We start from the raw sequence: 6,000 nt of genomic DNA, 5'->3' as shown, positions 1-6,000 counted from the left end.
GCTTTGTACCATCCAGATAAATTTTAGGTATCTGCGATGATCCTTGTATATGGGATTGTTGTTTGGCAGTAACAAATGTCTCCATTTTGAAATGTATATACTAAACAAATTTGTTTTAGTGATGTTAAGTCAATGACGATGCGACAGCCACCATCCTTTTTGGTTTTAGTGAATATATTCGATACAAATTCCAAAGGTTCATGTTTGGTCTTTTCGATGACCCCCTTTGTGATAAGTCTCACCAGTTCAGCTTGTCCCTCACGTTTCTCTTTGACGGAGGGAGAAATACCCTTTGGGGCCAATGTTGAACTGGCGGCGTTTTTTCTGACATGAATTGTATTTTATATCCACTAATGCTGTTGAGTATATACTTGTCACTCGTGACCATACCCCATGCTTCTTTAAACAAGTGTAATCTCCCCCCTGTTAATAAAGCACCCTTATTCTCTATATACTGGTAGGAACCAGACCCACCTACCTCCATGGTTATTGGTGATTCTGTATCTTCATTTTCCTGAAGGTTCTGTTCTGACGTGCTGGCGATGTTGGGGGGAGGCGCATTTTCCAGGGGGTCCGCTGCGGGCCCTGATCTAAAAAAGATCTTTGGGGATAATGTGCGGACCCCAAGCGTTCACCAGTCCCATATTGCGGACGTCGACTGGTGGATGCCGTGGGGTGCTGCCGCTTGGGTATCGGAGGTCTTGGTTTGCTCGTCCCGGGGCCTGCCCTCATTAGGCCGAAGGTTTTTGATGCTTCCTCCATCTCCTTCAGTTTTTATAGTTTAAATCTTTTTATTTGAATTTTGAATTTAACAGCAATTTGCATACATACAATGATAACAGACAGTGATAATCAGGACATAATTGTACAACAGTATGTAAACGACCCTCAAAACCCTTACCCTTACCCTTACCCACCCTCGCCACCCGGGAACAAAAACACTCACATACGTACACATCCACACAAATACGATTAAAAAAATTAAAATGTAAATTTAAAAAAATAAATAAATAAATAAAAAATAAAAATAAAAAATAAATAAAATAAAATAAAAAAAATAAAAAAATTGTGGGGAGGGAGGGGGGGGGAGGGGTTGAGGGGATAGCAGCTGCAATAAGACAGAGCTGTGATAGAGGACACTCAGTCCTCTTCCGAGTCCGGAAACAAGTTAAGAGAGTTAACAAGTTCCAGGAAAGGGTTCCATGTATCTAGGAATGTCTTGGTAGAGCCTTTGAGAGAGAACCTAAGTTTTTCAAGCTTTAAGTTGTAGAGCACCTCCTTGATCCAGCGGGCGTGTGTCAGGGGACAGGTAAGTCCTTCAGTTTTTTATTGAGATCTTTCCCAAATAGCAGCGCGTCCGTCTCCGCAGCTGGGGCTTTACACAAGCCAGCAAATTTGGGATTGAGGGCAGGTCTTATGTTTCCCTCCGGAGATTGTTGATCTCAAATTGTGTGGTACACATTAATGCCAGCACATCCTGCTGGCAGGTATCCATCTCCGTGGTCTCCACGGAACGAGCAAAGGCTGTGATGGCCGACATCAGGAGCCTTAGGATCCGCTGTAGCTTGAGTTCTTGGGACCGGATGTGTGACCCCACATGCCCCCAGATTTGGCTGTTGACACTTTTTACTTTGAGGGCCTCACAGTTTTCTGGTGCTGTGTGTTGTTTCAGCACCTCAGCGAGCACCTTTTCCAGTAATGGTTTATTGGATAGATGGTTGATGCTGGCCGCCATTCTTGGTTCCAGCAGTGCTCCAGCCCATGAGGTTGCTACAAAGCGGTCCACCACACCCAACAGCTCTTCCTGTTCCTGCACCCCTGGCATACTCCCGAATTCGTCCGCCTGCCCCTGTTCCAGACCAGCCCAGCCCTGGTCACCAATGCTAGCCTCCAGTAATGAGGGAGCAGAAGGCAGTGTACAGAACACTGTGGAGGGGGTGCCTGACCTCTCTCCGCAAGAGCACTCTTTCTGCGCATCTCGCTGGAGCTGCTCCAATAGCTGTTGGATGCAGCTCAGGCGGCTGTCTCTCCTCCATTTAGGTGGAGACATGTCCCCGTCCGACGAATCGGACGCCACCGGCCAGATGCCTGTTCGGATGGCTAGACATCCAGCCCGCAGTTCAGGCACTAGCGGGACTGGGCTCGGCGCGGTGATGGGGATAGCGGAGCGCCCGGTAATGGTTCCTACCGCCTTCTTCTGGAGCTTTTGTGCCTTGTAGAAGCGAGAGCGCCCCTCAAGCAGCGCGTCTCGCAGGCACCTGCTCCGAGAGCCGCTCCAGCGGCTCAGGCGGCTCTCTCTCCCCCCATGCGGGTGTAGAGACGTCCCGTCCGAAATCGGGAACACCTGCCGGATGCCTCTTCGGGTGGCTATGCATCCAGCCCGCTGCTCAGGTGCTAGCGGGCTGGGCTCGGCACGGTGTCAGGGAATAGCGGAATTGGTAAACGCTCCTACCGCCTGTTGCTGCCCCCCTCCCCGACGGAAAACGTTCCTCTTCGAACGGGGGACAGTTTTGTTCCAGAGCCTTTTTCTCTGCCTGTAAAACACAAGCAGAAAAAAGGCTCCCCTGTAATAGAAACCCGACCTCAGGGTACTCACCTGACGGTCCGTTTCATTCTGTAGCGGGAGCGCCTAACTTCCGTTGCTGCCACTGTTGCACTGCTGGCGTAATGCCGCGCCTGCGCACTGAGCGGGTTCTTCACGTAGTCACTCACGTGACTCCGAAGTAAAATCATCACAAAAGCATTGTTTATCAAGCTTTTATACACATGAGCTGTGTTGAATGGATGTTGCTTTTTCAAATGCTAACTATCATGCTAAAAGTATAAAGAGGTAATTCATGATCTAACTGAGCTTAAACGTGGCTGCGGCATTTCTAAACAAGATCCGCGCACCATGTATTTTGTAGTTTTGATCTGTTAAATGCCTTCTGTTGTTGGACGGTCTACCAGAGGTATTCCCCTACTCACAGAGTGAACGCTGGGCTCTCAGCCTGTACATGTACTTTGTAGTGAATGTGAGATATTTTACTCTTTCCAGTTTGGTTGGCTATTTACAACTTGAGATAATCAGACATAATATCAGTGTTAACATCTCAAGTGCATTCCATGAAAAAATCCCCTTTTCTGTTGCATCTCAAACTCTGTGCAGATTATGGAAGCACCAATGGCAGAATTCTGATGGCTTCTGACACAAACTTCCTCACTGATTGTAGTCCATGGGACAGTGGGTATGGAGAAGAACCATCCCTGAGCTGCAGGGAGAGGTTGGGCAGTAGAGTACAGGAAGCTGAGGGGTGATCTTACAGAGGCATACAAAGTCATGAGGGGAATAGATCGAGTGAATGCGCAGGCTAGGAGAATCAAGAACTGGAGGGCATAGGTTTAAGGTGAGAGGGGAAAGATTAAATAGGAACCCGAGAAACATTTTTTTCACTTAAATGGAACAAGGTGCCAGCGGAAGTGGTTGAGGCAGGCACTATAAGAACATTTAGAAGACATTTGAAAAAGTACATGGATAGGAATGGTGTTGAGGGATATGGGCAAGGTATAGGCAAATGTGCCTGGCTTAGACAGAACATCTTAGTCAGGACATGACTTGGGCAGGCGGGCCAGTATTAGCCTTGAATAGCCACATGATCCCATGATCCCATTTCACTCTTTGCTATGTTCCCAGGATGTTTGCTGGGAGTAAAATGGCCAATGTTCCATTGGACATTTCCTGGTTTTGTACCTCACCACCCTGACACCTCACCTCGGATCATTCAGGATGTCCAAGTCAGTAAACTACTAGAACATAGAAAGGATTTAAAAGGAGTAAATTGGGACATTTTGTTTTATGGGAAAGATGTGGAAGAGAAATGGAGTACATTTAAAGGTGAAATTTTAAGAGTACAGAATCTTTATGTCCTTGTTCGGTTGAAAGGAAATAGTAAAAATCGGAAAGAGCCATGGTTTTCAAGGGAAATTGGACACTTGGTTCGGAAAAAGAGGGAGATCTACAATAATTATAGGCAGCATGGAGTAAATGAGGTGCTTGAGGAGTATAAAGAATGTAAAAAGAATCTTAAGAAAGAAATTAGAAAAGCTAAAAGAAGATATGAGGTTGCTTTGGCAAGTAAGGTGAAAGTAAACCCAAAGGGTTTCTACAGCTATATTAATAGCAAAAGGATAACGAGGGATAAAATTGGTCCATTAGAGAGTCAGAGTGGACAGCTATCTGCAGAGCCAAAAGAGATGGGGGAGACATTGAACAATTTATTTTCTTCGGTATTCACCAAGGAGAAGGATATTGAATTATGTGAGGTAAGGGAAACAAGTAGAGTAGCTATAGAAACGATGAGATTCAAAGAAGAGGAAGTACTGACACTTTTGAGAAATATAAAAGTCGATAAGTCTCCAGGTCCGGACAGGATATTCCCTAGGACATTGAGGGAAGTTAGTGTAGAAATAGCAGGGGCTATGACAGAAATATTTCAAATGTCATTAGAAACGGGAATAGTGCCGGAGGATTGGCGTACTGCGCATGTTGTTCCATTGTTTAAAAAGGGGTCTAAGAGTAAACCTAGCAATTATAGACCTGTTAGTTTGACGTCAGTGGTGGGCAAATTAATGGAAAGGATACTTAGAGATAATATATATAAGCATCTGGATAAACAGGGTCTGATTAGGAACAGTCAACATGGATTTGTGCCTGGAAGGTCATGTTTGACTAATCTTCTTGAATTTTTTGAAGAGGTTACTCGGGAAATTGATGAGGGTAAAGCAGTGGATGTTGTATATATGGACTTCAGTAAGGCCTTTGATAAGGTTTCTCATGCAAGGTTGGTTAAGAAGGTTCAATGGTTGGGTATTAATGGTGGAGTAGCAAGATGGATTCAACAGTGGCAGAATGGGAGATGCCAGAGAGTAATGGTGGATGGTTGTTTGTCAGGTTGGAGGCCAGTGACTAGTGGGGTGCCACAGGGATCTGTGTTGGGTCCACTGTTGTTTGTCATGTACATCAATGATCTGGATGATGGTGTGGTAAATTGGATTAGTAAGTATGCAGATGATACTAAGATAGGTGGGGTTGTGGATAATGAAGTAGATTTTCAAAGTCTACAGAGAAATTTATGCCAGTTGGAAGAGTGGACTGAAAGATGGCAGATGGAGTTTAATGCTGATAAGTGTGAGGTGCTACATCTTGGCAGGACAAATCAAAATAGGACGTACATGGTAAATGGTAGGGAATTGAAGAATGCAGGTGAACAGAGGGATCTGGGAATAACTGTGCACAGTTCCCTGAAAGTGGAATCTCATGTAGACAGGGTGGTAAAGAAAGCTTTTGGTGTGCTGGCCTTTATAAATCAGAGCATTGAGTATAGAAGTTGGGATGTAATGTTAAAATTGTACAAGGCATTGGTGAGGCCAATTCTGGAGTATGGGGTACAATTTTGGTCGCCTAATTATAGGAAGGATGTCAACAAAATAGAGAGAGTACAGAGGAGATTTACTAGAATGTTGCCTGGGTTTCAGCAACTAAGTTACAGAGAAAGGTTGAACAAGTTAGGGCTTTATTCTTTGGAGCGCAGAAGGTTAAGGGGGGACTTGATAGAGGTCTTTAAAATGATGAGAGGGATAGACAGAGTTGACATGGATAAGCTTTTCCCACTGAGAGTAGGGAAGATTCAAACAAGGGGACATGACTTGAGAATTAAGGGACAGAAGTTTAGGGGTAACATGAAGGGGAACTTCTTTACTCAGAGAGTGGTGGCTGTGTAGAATGAGCTTCCAGTGAAGGTGGTGGAGGCAGGTTCGTTTTTATCATTTAAAAATAAATTGGATAGTTATATGGACGGGAAAGGAATGGAGGGTTATGGTCTGAGCGCAGGTATATGGGACTAGGGGAGAATACGTGTTCGGCACGGACTAGAAGGGTCGAGATGGCCTGTTTCCATGCTGTAATTGTTATATGGTTATTATATGGTTATAGAACATAGTACATAGAACATAATACATAGA

The sequence above is a fragment of the Amblyraja radiata genome, chromosome 9 (assembly GCF_010909765.2).
Source record: "Amblyraja radiata isolate CabotCenter1 chromosome 9, sAmbRad1.1.pri, whole genome shotgun sequence".
NCBI lineage: Eukaryota > Metazoa > Chordata > Chondrichthyes > Rajiformes > Rajidae > Amblyraja > Amblyraja radiata.
This window is presented reverse-complemented; position numbering follows the sequence as displayed.